The 16,606-nt window shown below is 38.8% G+C and overlaps 1 long non-coding RNA gene across 2 annotated transcripts in view; it reads right to left on the reverse strand.

Moving 5' to 3' along the window:
* LOC147916997 (uncharacterized) overlaps nt 1–16,606 on the reverse strand; it is an 85,006-nt gene that overhangs the window by 41,827 nt on the left and 26,573 nt on the right. For both annotated transcript variants that reach the window (XR_015552183.1, XR_015552184.1), the window contains exon 2: nt 11,665–11,746. This is a non-coding gene — a long non-coding RNA (uncharacterized LOC147916997). The remainder of the gene's footprint in view (nt 1–11,664; nt 11,747–16,606) is intronic.

Raw genomic sequence — 16,606 nt, forward strand, 5'->3', positions numbered from 1 at the left:
AATAATGGAAAATATACGTATTGGTCTCTGCCGCAGTTCCTGGCAGAGCTCCTAAAACCCTTATATTTTCCTAAGTGATAAGAGCACTAGGAGCATCTCTTGTTTTAATATTTGGTCTTTGACCCCAGTTCCTGACATGGAGCTGCTAAATCCCTTGGAATTTCCTGGGTGATAGGAGAGTCTTTCATTCTAATGAGGTGACTCTTGGTGGGCTCCTGGATGGCTTCAGAATGGAAGCTGGCCACCAGAAAGACCAAGCCATGATTAGAAGTTTGGAGCCTTCAGTCCTACCCCCCATCCTCTGAGAAGGAGAGAGGGACTGGAGATTGAGTTAATGCTTGATCATGCCTACCTGATGAAGCCTCCATAAAAATCTCAACACTGTGAGGTTTGGAGAGCTTCCAGGCTGGTTGAACACATCCATGTGCTGGGGGGCTGGCACACCCCAACTCCGTGGGGAAGAAGCTCTTGTGCTCAGGACCCCTCCAGATCTCGCCTTATGTATCTCTTCATCTGGCTGATCTTCTGTATCCTTTATCATATCCTTTATTATATAATAAAACAGTAAACAAAGTGTTTCCCTGAATTCTGTGAGCTGTTCTAGCAAATGATAGAACCTGAGGAGAGAGTCATGGGAACCTCCGATTCGTAGTCAGTTGGTCAGAAGCACAGGTGCCAACCTGGACATGCAACTGGTGTCTGAGGTGGGGAGGGCAGTCTTGTGGGACTGAGCCCTTACCCTGTGGCGTCTGGCCTAACTCCAATTAGTGGCAAAATTGAATTGAATTGTGGGACACCCAGCTGGTGTCACAGAGACTTGCTTGGTGTGAGGAAACACCCGCACAGCTGTTGTCAGAAGTGTTGTGAGTGTGGTAGTAGTGTAGTAGTGTGAGAGTAAAGGAGAAACACAACAGAGTTTCTTCTACACAGATGGGGACAAAGTGAATTATAAACTGTATTTACACTATTGCTATATGAAGCCACCACCTTAGCTGGTAAACCAACATACCTGTCATTCTTTGCAGGGATGAGTCTTGAATGACATGAGTTTTGAATTATCAGATGCTTTCAGTAATGTATCTGTCACATAAACTGTGGCCAGCCAATAATTCTAATTTTCCTTTCCATGATCCAATATCAAGACAGTTTCTTTATAGCAAAGCAACTCTTGTCAAAATAGCTGTTACTTCTCAAATCAAACTGCCAATTTTAGGAAGATGAGGTCAGAAAAAACAAGATTCCTCCTCTACTTTTCTCTACTTCTATTATTAAGTAGAATAATAATAAGAGGAATGATCATGAGGAATGAGAGAGAAAATTTTTAAATGTAAATCCCAAATTTACATTTCTAGCTCTGACTTCTAGCCCAAACTGTACTCTAAATTCATATATGAAATTGTCTCCACTTGCAAGTCTAAGAGATACTGCAATTCAAAATGTCCAAAATTGAATCCTTAAAATATTTACACCATGCACAGCCTACCCATCTCAACTGATGGCAGCTCCATCCTTCTGGATATCCAATCTTTCCACATGACAACAATGTGGCACTCTTCTCATTTTCTCGTATCCACGTCCAATCTGTCAGAAACTCCTTTTGGTTTCACCTTTAAAATATACCCATATCGATGACTTCTCACCATATCCATCACTGCTATCACGCTATCAACCACCATCTTCTTTTTCCTGGGCAATTGTAATACCTTCACATTCTACCTGTACCCCCTACAGCCTACTCAACAAAGCAGCCAGGGGGATGTTTTTAAAAAGTAACTCAAATCATATTCTTCCTCTGCGCAAAAGCTGCCAGTGGCTTCCCATATGCTTCACAGTAACTGCTCGAATCTTCACAATGGTCTCCAAGGCCCTGGGGACCTCATCTCCTACCACTCTCTCCCTTGTCACTTGGCTGCAGCCATACGCGGCCTGCCTGTTGTTCCTGGAACAGGCAAAGCATTTCCACCTGAGATACTTTGTTCTAGCAGGTCTCATGCCTAAAATGACCTTTCCTCGAGTTACCCCCTTGGCTGACTCCCTCACTTCCTTTAAGTCTTTGCTCAAATCTCACCTCTCAGTGAAGCTGACTTTCATTCCCTATTTAATACCTCAACTACTCCCCCCAGCCCCCCGACACTCTATGTTCTTTTATCCTATTCTACTTTTTCTTTTTTTTTTCCCCACGATGTTCAACACTTTTACTTACGTGCCATGTTTACTGTCTCTCCCCACTAAGAATGCCAGCTCTATGTGGGCAGGGATCTGTGTCTGTCTTGTTCATCACTGCATGCCCAAGGCTGGAACAGCGACTGAACACAGTAGGTCCTCAAGACATATTTGTTGGTTAAAGATTTTTAAGTGAAAGTAGCTTATCAAGCCAACCAGAAACACCCCAACCTCCCAGTTTTGAGAACAGCAGCATAAGAGCGCCAAGCATTTCTGCTCAGTCCGAACCATGAACCTGGCCTTATATCCCAAGTTCTGGATATAACTCTGGGTATAACTCTCTACCATCTAAGCTCTCATGTAAGACTTCTCCTTAAGGCCAAACCATATCTTCATGGATTTTAGAAGAAAAGATACATTTTCTTCAATGTTTATTTTTAAGCTGATAATAATAAAGACCAGGCGGCCAGAGTGGGGACATTGAATGCAGCGAACTTGGCTTGCAGTTGCTGGAATACCCCAAACCAGCCTGCTGGGTTTTGCTGCAGCTTCCATTATTTTAGAGCAGTTGGAACAGGACTTGGGCAAGTTACTCAGCTTACCTGGTAACTTAATAAATCATGGAGACTTAGTTTCCTTATTTGTAAAATCTGGCACGCCAACATCCTTATAGGAGGATTAAATGAGCATATAAACAAAAATTGCTTAGCATGGTGCCAGGCATATAGTAAATGACCAACAAATGGCAGCTATAACTAGCCTGGATTTTATATCTGGATCACTAAGCTAGTACTACAATAGGCATCCAAGTCTGAATATCTGGTTTAAGAAAAAGACTAGATGATGAAAATGAGGGCAGGAAAACCAAGTGCATCTTTTAATACAATGTTCAAATTATGAAGTGTTTCAAATATAGGGAAGTAGAGGGAGTAATATAACTAAGGTTTGTGGACTCACAGCAACGTTTTAACAAATATTTACACTTAGCAGTGTGTCAGTCAGGTATTTTATTTTAAGGAAAAAAGTAGAAGTCCCTTACGTTCACCTCCGCATTCTCATTCTCTTCTCTCTGATGAATTTAGTGTGCACCCTTCCCATACGTGTTTTTATTCTTTTACTATACATATGTGCGTTATTCTTTTAGTACACATACACACTTTTATAAACAATATCATGCTGTTTTGTTGTTACATGTTTGTGTGTTTTTGCTGCTATACGCTCTCAAACTCCATAATAATGTATATATTAATCTTTTCTCTCAACATTAAGTTTTTACGATATATTCACCCTTATTCATATAGCTTTAGTTCTATAAAGCAGGGGTCAGCATACTTTTTCTGAAAAGGGCTAGTTAGTAAAGGGCCAAATTTTCTAGAATTTTCAGACCATAAGTCTCTGTCACAATTACCTAACTTTTTTTGATGTAGTGTAGAAGCTGTGGATGATACATAAATGAGTGGACATGGTTGTGTTTCAATAAAACTATATTTGCAAAAACAGATGGTGGGCCAGATTTGGATCACAGGCCACAGTGGCCAAATCCTGCTATATAGTATTTCATTGAAGCAATATACCACAATTTATTTTTCCATATTCATGATAATAAATGTTATGTTGTCACTCATTTTTCTCTAAATCAGTCAACGCTTCAGTGGAGAATCTTATACATGTTCCCTGTGTCCTTGTGTGAGAAATCCTCTAGATCAGTGCTTCTTAACCTTTAATGTACCTATCACTCACCTGGGGATCTTGTTAAAATGCAGAATCAGTAGGACTCAGCGAAGGCCTGATATTCTATTGATCTAACAAGCTCCCAGGTGATGCAGATGCTCTAGTCCATGGAAGCATGGCTAGACTATAGAAAAGAAATTGCTTGAAATTATTAGATGTTGTCAAATTGCTCTTCAAGGTGGGTGAACCTGTTTACACTCCTAGCAGCAGCATATGCTACTTTTCATTTCCACACATTCTTACCAACAGTTTAAATCTGTAGACTTTTTATATGTCAGCAATTTGAAGGTTATGAAATTGTACCTTGTTTAAATTTGCTTTTCTCCAATAACTGTAGATTGAACATCTTTTCATGTTTATTGTGTATCTGGTTTTTCTGCTCTGTATATATCCTGTTCACTTATTTGTGGGTTTTCTTATTGATTTGTATAAATACTTTCTAAATTTACACATTAATCTTTTGCCGGTTATATCCTTTACAAATATTTTCTCTCAGTCTGAGTTTCTCTTTCAATGTTGCATTTAGTGTACAGAGTATCTTAATTTTGTCATGGTATAATTAAACCATTTTTCATTTTGTTTATATTTTAGAATTTTATTTAAGAATATTTTTCTAAGCTCCCAAGCCAGAAAGATATTCTCTTACATTATTTTCTGAATGTTTTTCCTTTCACATATAGTTTTTTATTCATCTGGAATTGGTTTTTGTGAATGATGTGAAGTAGGGAACTAATTTTATTTTTTCTAAATGCAAAATCAGTTCTCCCAACACCATTTATTGAATAGCCCATGTCTTCTGCACTGATTTGTAATGTTTTCTCTGTCATCTATCAAATTTCTATATATAGATATATTGGCATATTTTGGAGATTCTATTCTGATTTATTATCCCTCTGCCCATCACTACCATGCTGTCTTATTTATTATAGCTTTATAAGTCTTGATATCTGATAGGGTACCTTGTTCTTCTTCCTCAAAATTGTTTTAATTATTTTAGGTGTTCACTTCCCCAGCTCTTTTAACTATAAATACATACAGATAAGTGCACACAGTACTATATAAGCATAGCTCAAAAAACTTTTACAGATTGAACAGACCTGTAAAATCAGCACACAGATGAAGAAAAAAAACTTTGCTAGCATTCCAAAAGCCCCTGTCACGCCCACTTCCTCTCACTAACACCACTCACCAAGGGTAACCAATATCATGACTTTTAATAGCATAAATTAGTTTTGATTGTTTTAGTACTTTATGTCAATGGAAATATAAAGTACGTATACTTTTGTCTGGTTTCTATTGTTGATGGGTAATTTCTAGTTTTAAGCTATTATCTATGAACATTATTACACATATTTTTGGGTGAACATATGTGTACATTTGGGTATATACCCAAGAGTAGAATTGATGAGTTATGGAGTATGCGTATATTCAGTTATAATAAATGAGATAGGTAGCTAGGTAGACATAACTGAGGGATCATAGTTGAAGACCTTGCTGCATCAGTGAAGCGTCTTGCTGGCATCCTACAAGATGCAAATAAAGGGGAACTGAGACCTGCCTGGCGCCACCACCGGAGTCTGAGGCCATCAACCACAATGAATGCACAAACAACACATATAACGCCTTCTGCTTTCCACCTCTAGAGGACATTGACCTTTCTTTAATTTACATACAAATTCCATATGCATCAGGCCCCCTTCCACAGGGGACGACTGCCGTGACAGTTTTGGAGATTCCCCTAAAAGGTCAAGAACTCCCCCTCCCGATGTGTGGGTGGAGGAAAAACCATTATTGGCCGATAAACCACATAATGTTAATTCCCTCTAAGCAGCCCAAATAAAAATAAAACTAACCCAAGACACAGGGCAGATACGTTCTCTGGCACTGCTGGCTCCCCACTTGGAGTGTATCTGACCTTTCCTCTAATAAATCTTTGCTTGCTTGCTGTTGCCGTTGTGTCGGTGTCTGAATTCCTCCCTTACACTGACCAAGAACATGGGCGATCGGACTCTTCAGTCTGGTTACAATAAATACTCTCAAAATGTTCCCAAAGTGGTTGTACCAATTTACCCTCAATACAAGAGTTCTAGTCGCTTTGTATTCTCACCAATATTTGATGTTTTCTTTTTAATTTTGGCCAATTTGATTGACATGTAATGCTATCACATTGTGGCTTTAATTTGAATTTTCTTGATGACTAAGAAAACTGAGTACCTTTTCACACATTTATTGGCTATTTAGATATCCTATCTCCCGAAGTGTCTGTTCAAGCCTTTACTCCATTTCTCACTGTCCCCCAAAGCATACCTTCCCATTCCTGTTTGATACTTTGTTTTTCCTTTTACTCTGTCATAAACAATGCGTTATCCTATCCCATTCCATGGAACAAATGACTTTTCCTTCAAAGTTTCCTTTTCCTTCAAGGCCCATTTTAAGCGCTTTTCTTTGATCCTGTCTTTCTTGATCCCTCCTTTCCTAATTCTCCAATCCTAAGTGTGTTTTCTACTTCCTTTGATATTTCGTAGGATTTTAGTTTAAATTTTTGTTGACGGCATGTTCTTCCTTGAACTAGAAGTATCTTCTTGTCCCTAGTTCACAGTTTTCAAACTCTGGGTAGCACTCCATTAATGGGTCACGAAATCATTGGTGTTTCACAATCATAATTTTAAAAATAAGAAGGATAACAGATTAGAAATAGATTAGACTATGAATAAAATATGCATATAAAATAGGATAGAATAGATAGAAAATATCAAGTTAATTACATAACAGAGGCAAATATCTATTTAATGACTCTTTTGTTTCATATACACACACATATATATATCCATGTAGTGGATTATGATATAAAATGTATCTCTAACATTAGATTTCTGTCAAAAAGTTTGAAAAACACTCTCTTATTTGATTTTAAGCTCCATGAAGGCTTAAAAGGAAGAGGCCTCCCTCATCTTTCTACTTTTTATGGGGACATCATACTGGTTTGTAAGTAGGCCAAGAAAAGTGACTTGAATTGAATTGATCCTCTGGACTTTAGAAATTTTGCTTTCATTTAAAAATATTTATATATTAATAGATGACTGCCATAATCACTGATTCAAATAAAGCTATCACCCAAAAGTGATGATATAGAAGCAATTCCAGACTCATGCCTATTAATGGAAACCCTCAAGTCCTCCACACCACTGCTACTCTAAATGTGATGGAGAACCAGTCATAGTGTGCATACATTTTGTTACTAGTCTACAAAGAGATCATTGAGAGTAAACATTTAGAAACTTTTATAGCAATTTGACACAGTGATTGTACATCTGTTAAAACTAATAATAATAACACGGAGATTGCATTTTTTTGTTTTTCATTTCATTTTTCTGGTAATTCATTTTTACTGCATTTACAAAAATATGGGTTGATGATGATTTGGAAATTAACAACCACAACAACAAAAACCTGGTTCTTTACAAAGGTAGTTTGAGAAGGACTGATCTAAAATATTAATAGAATATGTGCATTTTAAATTATCAAAAGTATATATTTCTTTGTAAAGTTCCCTCATTGTTGTTGCTGACACAAAGTGTCTATGTAGCCTGGCCTCTGTTGAAATCACAATGTGTATTTGCTATCATTTTGTGGATTAAATTCATGTATTTTATCTGGAATATCCATGTCTCTTGACTAATGGCCTCCAAATTTTTGTGATCATGCCTCCTGTACTAGTAAAAACTTTTGAGAATATTCTCCCGTATATGTATATTTATTGACATAAATCCCAAACATATTTGTTGTACTTAAATATTAGGTACATTATAAGACACATATTAAAAATAAAAATTAGAAAGGTTGAGATAAAAAATAAATATTCATAGAAATTCTAGTTAAATATTTTCCTCCAGTCCCCTTAGGGTACATATACTTCCACTTCAAAAATCCGTGCTCTAGACCTAGGGCAGCAAACTTACTCTGGAAAGGTCCAGAAAGTAAATATTTTCAGCATTCAATCTCTGTTGCAACTACTCAACTCTGCCTTTGTGGGATGAAAGCAGGCATAGGCAATATGTTTAAAAATGGGTGTGATTGTGTTTCACAAAAACTTCATGAAAACAGGTGGTGAGCTGGATTTGGCCCAAGGGCCAGAGTTTGCTGATCTTCGCTCTGGACTTTAGAGAAAATTGCAAATCCCCATTCACCCTCCCAGGAGATACTAGTTCCTCTATAAGGAGTAGGCAGAGAAATAGAGTCTCAATCTTTTTTTTTTTTTTTAACTGCAAACAACCTCATTTTATAGATTCAGAAACTAAAGCCCAGAGAGATGACATTCCCTAGGCTCCCAGCCAGGCAATTTTGCTGTGTATAACTGCAAATTACACCTATTAACCGTATCACCTTGTACTTATCATAGAACTATTACATTAATAACAACTGTACTAAATTGTTTTATTGATAAAGAATATTCTGTCTCAGCAAATCGTGGTTTCCTACTTCGGGGATTTTTCCTCAGATTTTTCGTCATTAGAAAATATTACATTTATGGCTCAGAAAGCTTAGCTGTGTCACTTCTAACTAGTTGAGTGGTTGAAAGAACTTAAAAAAAGAAAACCAGCCATTTGCTTTCAAGAAAGGGTCAAAAATTGGCAGGAATTCAGATTACGAAGGGAATAAATTCTCAGGGGTTTCATTTCAGTAACTGGACCTGGTATTAATGACCTGCCTAGGTATTGTTTAAACATGCATGGTCAATACATTATGCAAACAACACTGTGGCCAACAGTATGCAGAGGGCTTTCACACACACTGCAGATAAGACACAAAGTCATGGTTAATTCATAGCCAAGGACACAACTAATGTAAGCAGTAAATAAAGTCTTGCCCTGAGGGTCAGCAGACCAAGAAGGATGTTGCTACACCGGAAGGACTCAAGCACGTAAGCTAGCGCCTCTTTATTTGTTCTGCTTCTGAACCTAGGCCAAGACCTAGCACAGTATGGACAGTCAATGTTTGTGTAATGAATGAACGAATGAACAAATGAATGAGTGAATTACAGGGCTGTTAAAGGGGACGAGTCCTCTACAGAGATTTCCTAAAGCTGTTTTCACTGCTTTCACTTTTTCATTTCTTCTTGTATCTATTTCATTAAGAGGATTGAAGACGAGGGTGAGAGAGAATCTCACGAGAGAAATCTTTTGAATAATGATCTGTTTCATGGAAAAAGAATTGAAGGCCAGAGATACAAAATTACTGGGTAAGACCATACATCTTCTGGTAAAAACTTTACAAATAAAGTTTACAGATGTTTTCTCACATTTTTATAGTATCTTTTCAAAAACCAAATTCATTATTACAAGAATGTGTCCAAACCACAGAGGATTTCCAAATTTACTCTCTTTAACACCAGAGCTATGAGGTTTCACTTTGTAACTCTATATAGCAAATTCCAAGGCAATGAGGAAATGGAATGCATGGGTGACCCACCCCCAAACAGCTGATAGACATTCCCGCAAGGTACCCCATTCTCACCTTTTTGTGACCCTAAAAAACTCCCCAATGAGACCTGATTTTGAGTTGGTGGGGAGAGACTCCCTCTTCCCTATCCCCAATCCCTCTACCCAGGGATAGTTTCTTGAAATTCCTTTTAACAAAGGACCACAATTTTTATCCCACAAAAATACTTAAAATGCAAATATCTCTAGAAGAGAAAAAACAAAACTGTTGACTTAGATTCACACTAAGGGGTAAATAACATATCAGATCTCTTCCAGAAAGTAGGTTCCAACAGCTACAGACTCTTTGGAGAGAAAAAGGCACTGGGGAAAAATAAAACAAATGTTGCCTAATATACATTTTGCTTGAGGCTGCCCTGTCTCTGAATTTAGTGGAGTCTCTACCACATCAGTTCCCAGGGATTTTCCTTGCCAGTCCCCTTCCTCCACCACCTAAGCCTTGCCTCCTCCTCTACCCGCCTGCTTTGGTGCTCCCAGCAGTCACGCCACCAAATGCAATTCTGGTTTTGTCACTGTCTCAGTGAAGCTACTCTCTGGATGGGATAAAATACTAAACAAAAATCCAACTGTGACCTAGTTGAGTAGGAAAGGACTCAGATTTTCCCTAAAGACAGTGTCACTGGTCGGTTCCCTTGGGAGTAGGCTCTGAGATGGATGTCTGTGGCAAGAGGTTTATTGAAGAGTATTAGACTCAACTGCCCTAGAGGACTGAGGGGAGCAGGGTTGGGCAGAGAAAGAAATTGAGTGGCAGTGCAGTTGCGGCAAAGGTCTTAGAACATCCAACATGGAGATCTAGAGCAGAGATGGCCCTTCAGAGCTGTCCTGAATTAAGGCAGGAGAGCTGCCTCACTTCTAACCCAGCATTGCCCAGCCATTGAAGGAAGTCTGAAAAGAGGTGTGATCTTGGAGAAATCTTTGGCGAGGCAGCTCTCTTCAACTCAGGGCAAGTCCCAAAGATGCCTCTCGAGGAGGGCCATCAGCCATCAGCACTCCCAGCAACTGGGGAAATAAGTGCTGTGGTCCTGGAGGGGGATCTTATCAGGGTACCACAGCATCCTCTACCGTGAGTCACTGCTCCTTTAAGTACATGCTTTGAACGAGGGCTCAGAGAAATGGAAACGTGTTCATTAGTTAGAAACTTTACCAAGATCTGTTCTTTTCAGAAAAATATGTCACCCACAGTAATGTCACCCATGGTTTTTAAGTTGCCAATTCAACACACCTGGATCAATCTGCATTTGCAACTGTCACATTGACAATAACTCAATGCAAGCATCTGCCTGCTTCGCTGTAATTGTGGTGAAGACCCACAAATTAAAATGTGTGAAGTGCATATTAGCATAAATTACTTTTCTGTTATTTCCTCTTTATATTTCTGTTTAAAATATGTACATAAGTAATAATACTCATATAAATTTCATTTCAGGATAGTAAGGAAGCAGCATAAAATATTTGATATGAAAAAGAGAGAATTAGATCTGAAAAAGTAATTTATAATGAGAACTTGCCCTAGAGTAATTCTCAACCCTCATTGCCCATTAAAATCATCTAGGAAGCTGTAAAACATTCTGATGTCCAGGCCATACCCCAGACCAATTAAATCAGAACTTCCGGGAGTAAAACTCAAGCATCATTATTATTGTACAGATTTTGTACTTATGTACAGATAAGATTGAAAAATCTGTGCCTTGGCACAGTGGTTCTCAAACCTGAGTGTGTTTCACAATCACCTGGAGAGCTCACTCAACCACAGATTGCATGCCCCACCACCAGAGTTTGATTCAATAGCTCTGGGATGGGCTGATAATATGCATTTCTAAACAGTTCCTTGGTGATGATGATGCTGTTGGTCCCTGGACCACACTTTGAGAAACAGGGCTGTGGAGGATTTGTCTGCCTGACCGAGTCCCCCACCACATTTAGCAACTACCCTGCTTTCTCCCTGGTCCCCTTCCCTCCATCAAACATCTTGGAAAATGTTGGAAAATTTTTCCCTTTATCAACTTTTGGAAAGACCCTTTCTCCTCTACAGCTTTTTCCAAATGCTACATTTTTCCAGCCCCCTGAGCAGCAACCACCAGCCACTGGGTAAGATGACCTCTAACTTCTTCCATGCTTTTTTCATCTCCTTTCATCTTGAATTTCTTTGTCATTAAAGGCATGATTCTACAGATTACAGCACTAGAAACACTCCTGTGAAACAGAAATCTAATTGCTTCTGTCACATACTTCAATCCCAACGTTTCTGCTCTTAGAAAGCAAATGCACTCACCTATGTCTTTGCACACGTGTTTTTTTATCCTGAAATGGGCCAGATGCAGCTGTTCTTCTATATAGCATTTTGCTGCCAGGATCTAGAAATGCATCACATTTGTTATGATTCGAATCAAGCAACATCAGGAAATAGCACAAAGGTGGGTAGCAATAATTTGGCTACTGTCCCGTCTTAGTTCCCCCTAAAATCAGGGTATTTCACAGGAGGGTTTAAAATAAGATTTAACCCCTACCTCCCTGCAGTTCTTCCAGTGGGACAGAGAGCTTTCAAAACTTGTGTTAAGACTCATACCTTCAACTCTAAATACTAAATCTGAAAAAGCAGTTTGGAGATTCAGATAAAAATTAACTTTCTCTTTTAAGAGAGCCTAAAGAAAAAGGAGACCAAAAAAGTCATTATTTTCTCTAGTAAAAGAAAAATATTCACACAATTTCTCAGTTTGGCTGAGATTAATAACTCATAATCTGAAGATATTGGCTTCTGTTGAAGTGAATATCAAGATTTACTGACCTGTGGAGTAAATATTAACGGAGATGAAACTGAGGTTAATAACAAACCTCAAGGGATAATACATCTTTATATTTGCTGAAGCAAAAAGTCAGCCCATCTATTGCTCATACATACATTCAAAACCCTTTTTAGCCAGAAAACTCTGAAAATCTGTTTGCTGTGACAGATTGCTTAAATATATGGCTGAATTTCCATTTGTATTAACTTTCTCTGGGTACCCAGGCAGCCAGAAAAGCAAAACATTAATCATTTCCTCTGAGGATCTCAGCAGCCAATCAAAGGGCAACCACTTATTTACATATGAGATCTGATTGGAAGAGACTGATCCTACACAGCATCTCATTCTCTTCAATCTCACTAACAGTGCAGTGTATTGATCCGACACACACTAATATTGAGTCACCTAATAAGCCCAACTTTTCCCCAAATACAAAATAAAAATATTCTAAACTCCTAACTTCATACAAATCCAAATAAATATGCTCACTGTCAACAACAAATTTCATAAACTAATGTTTGTTAAGGAAACATTTTTTAAAAATAGGAAATATAAGTTTATAGGAATGAAAGAAGAGATTTCTGGGCTATGGTGCCAGATGGCCTGTGTTGGAATTCTGGCTTTACCAATTATTTGCTCTGCAACATTAGGCAAGTCACTCAACTGCTCTGTGCCTCAGTTCCTTATCTGTAAAATGAAAATAACAATAGCACCTGCTTCATAAGGTTGTTGTGAAGATTAAATGAATTGAGCATGTAAAGTGCTTTAAAGTGTGCCCAGAGCACCATAAGGGGTATATAAATGTTTGTTTAAAAAAAAAGAGTCCTAGGGAAAAGGGAAATTTAAGACCATTTGGCTCAAAAATCTCAAAGCTTTGTGGGCATCTGATCCATAGTTTTCTCATGCTTGGCCTGAACCATTGACTATTAAGTGTTATTACTATTGATGTTTATTTAAATTTAAATTTAGTTTCCAACATCTAAAATTCAGAAGAATTCCATGTAAAATAACCAGGATTTACAGCTTTTCTTGAAAAAACTTCAGAAGAAACATCTGTGCTGGACTCATACTCTCAGAGGACGACAATCAAGCCGTGGTAAGGGGCAGCTGCCTGATGCAGAGAGGGCAGGTGCCCCTACGCCTTTCACAAAGTACGCGCTCTCCATTGCCCAGTCTCCACTGTTCTATCACTCCCCATCCTGAGGCTGAGAGTCAACCCCATTAACATGTTGCTTTTCTTGTAGTAAAATAAAAAAGAAAGAAAAATTTATTCTCATACCCATGTCTTTTTCAAAAATAGAAAAAAGAAGCAAAGAGCTACGTGTTTCAAGAAAAATGTGAGTCAGACGTACTTTTCTAGAACATAAAGATTTCTGGATTTAATATGCCCACAAAGTATGTCTGTAGCAAAAGCATACAACATAATCTCCCATTAGGAAAACAAACCATGAGCAGAACCATGACTGGTATGTGAAGATGCCGATGAAAAGCTTAATGATCTGTAAAGGAGACTGAAATTTCAACACAGTTGTTTTTGTGAGAGTGAAGAAAATAAGTGGCGATGCTGTGATAGGAAGTAATGTACACTTTTTACATTTATGTCACCTGCCCTACTCATGTAGGTATTTGTATTTCTGACCCCTGACCCAAGCCAACCTTATCATTGTATAAATGAAGGAATTGAAGCCAAAGAAGTTAAGGGATTTGACTAATTGTAGCATATGAATTAGAAGTGGATATAAAACTACAACCTGGGTCTCTTGGCTCCAATCCATATTCTTTCTAGCATTAAGTACAAATACAAATGGCTTCCAGTGTGACTTCATAACGATACTCGAAGTGAATATACACCCTCACGTGAACTGAATCCCAGACTTCTCATCATCTTATGAGGCCATAGAGAGATGTATTTAAACTCTCCAAGTGTTAGCTCTCCAGTTAAAAAACACTAACCCCAGTCTTGGAATTATAATTGTCTAAAGTGTTTATAAGATGGAATAAAATGTTTGATCTACTGGTTCCTGGGTCAACAGACCATATAAATGAAGTTAACACTCACTTGAGGTCTTAATTGCCAAAATGTAAATGTTAAGAGTGAAAACATAAAACAAATACTTAAGCAGTAAATATACATTTGGTGACATGACATCTCATCAGGTGCCAGAAATGTCTCCATTTTCTTATCCCAATGTGGTATAAGTGGTCCTCCTTTCTTTTGAGGAAAATAACAGCATTGCTTGACAGCTCTTACTTCACCTAAGTCAAGTCTCTGATTCACTCTAATTTTATTTTATTATCTCATTTTGTCCCAATTCTATGAACCCACTGGTCAGATCCTTTAGAAAGACTGTAAGATACACGCCTGAAACCACAAAAATAAGGGCTGGGCCAAAAAGAAAAAAGGAGAGAGAGAAAACTCCCCCCTCCCACACATACTGACATGCAAGTTATTAATGTCAAAGGCTGCAGTGTTAATACGTACAATTATTCACTCCAAGTGCTTTTTGTTTTCTATGCCTTTGATGTTCCTCCTTCACCCAATGGCTTTCCCAAAATAGGAAAAGAAAATTCTTGTTCTATTGCTTATTTATTTTTGGTGGTTTCTTTTGTTTGTCTTTTTGTGAGGAAGATTAGCCCTGAGCTAACATCCGATGCCAATCCTCCTCTTTTTGCCAAGGAAGATTGGCCCCAGGGCTAATATCTGTGCCCATCTTCCTCTACTTTATATGGGACGCCGCCACAGCATGGCTGGACAAGTGGTGTGTTGGTCCGCGGCCGCCATCCGAACCCGCGAACCCCAGGCCGCCAAAGCTGAGCGCTCACAGTTAACCGCTAAGCCACCGCCCCTGGGCTGGACCCAAGTTTTTTTTGTTTGTTTTTTGTTTTGTGTGTGTGTGTGTGTGTGTGTGAGGAAGATCAGCCCTGAGCTAACATCCATGTTTGTTTTTTTTTTTTAAGATAGTAACTGATCTTTTTTTCTTTCAGTATTGCCTTTCCCTCTGCACCTGTTCCCATTCAAGGTGGTGGAGGCTTTGAGAATTGGCTCAAGGGAGGGAGCTAATGCCTCAAGGGTGGAAATCCCCTAAAGGGTGAAAAAAGGCTTTCAGACTTTGGTTTCCAAAATCCTAAACCAATCAAAAACTTTGCTGGTCATATATTAAGAGAAAGAGTCTGAGGAAAAAGACCTAAGAAGGAGAGATCATGTTGAGAAAGTTAAAAAGGGGAGAAGATACAAGATGGGGACTTTAAGGTCCCAAGAAAACAAGGGTCTACACCCTGTTTCCTGGACAGAGCTCTGGGGAGATCAAGATAAGAGCCCAGGGAGAGGGCAGGTGAGATTTCAGGCTTCTCTCAGAATTGCAAGCTACTCGTTGGAGGCTGCATGCTGCAGAGACCTCCCTACCTGAGAGGACTATGTTGTCAGGAGAAAAGAACAGCCCAGAACGCCCAGGTGTACACTGGTGTCCAAGATGCAGCTGTACGGCTCTGCCATTCCCATTCGCCCCCAGTGCCTCAGCGCTAAGAATCTTCCATGGGATTACAAACGCTCACGGAGGTTAAAACCCTAGGAAAGGGAATAGGAAACTCCAAATAGATGGGAAGAAAAGAGGGGTGGATCAAAATAATAATCAAGTTGTGATGTTTTTAATTTGTTTTTTCTTGCATATCTGAGCTTATTACCTGACTTTGTGAACTCATTTAAGGACGAAATTCAAGCATCAGGATTATTCTGACATGAAGATAATAGAAATAGGCTCTATTGGTATTCAGTAACGAGCTTATGCCCCTTTGAACAACTCTGTCTAAAATACTCTTAAGAAACTCTGTTCTGGGGCCAGACTGGTGGCCTAGTGGTTAAATTTGTGCTCTGCTTCCGTGGCCAGGTGTTCGCAGGTTCGGATCCCGGCACGGACCCACTCACGTCTTGTCAAGCCATGCTGTGGCAGCGTCCCATACAAAGTAGAGGCAGATGGGCACGGATGGTAGCCCAGGGCCAATCTTCCTCACCAAAAAGAGGAGGATTGCATTGGATGTTAGCTCAGGGCTGATCTTCCTCACAAAACAACTTAAAAAAAAGACCAGCAGAGCCTGGGAGAAAAGATATCCAGAATGCACAAAGACTTTTTCTAGTCACTCCAAGGGTTTTCACCATAACTTTATGAAGAGAAAAGCAGAGGCGTATGTCAGCACCCCATTACACAAGTGACCTTCAGAAGACCTTCAACTTGTGGCTAAATTTGATCCTGGAAGAAGGCTACAGCTCATAGCATTATAATTGAAGGTCCTATTTCCTACAGGTAAACGTGAGAAAGTTTTATTTCTGGAAAACCATTAGAATCCACAAAAACACCAAAATAATCACAAGACTACATGAAAGGAATATAAATGTAAGTTTTGTAAATTTTTCTTATATTAAAAAACACTTCACGT

Source organism: Ceratotherium simum, chromosome 5 (assembly GCF_057802395.1).
Source record: "Ceratotherium simum simum isolate JZ-2026a chromosome 5, ASM5780239v1, whole genome shotgun sequence".
Lineage (NCBI taxonomy): Eukaryota > Metazoa > Chordata > Mammalia > Perissodactyla > Rhinocerotidae > Ceratotherium > Ceratotherium simum.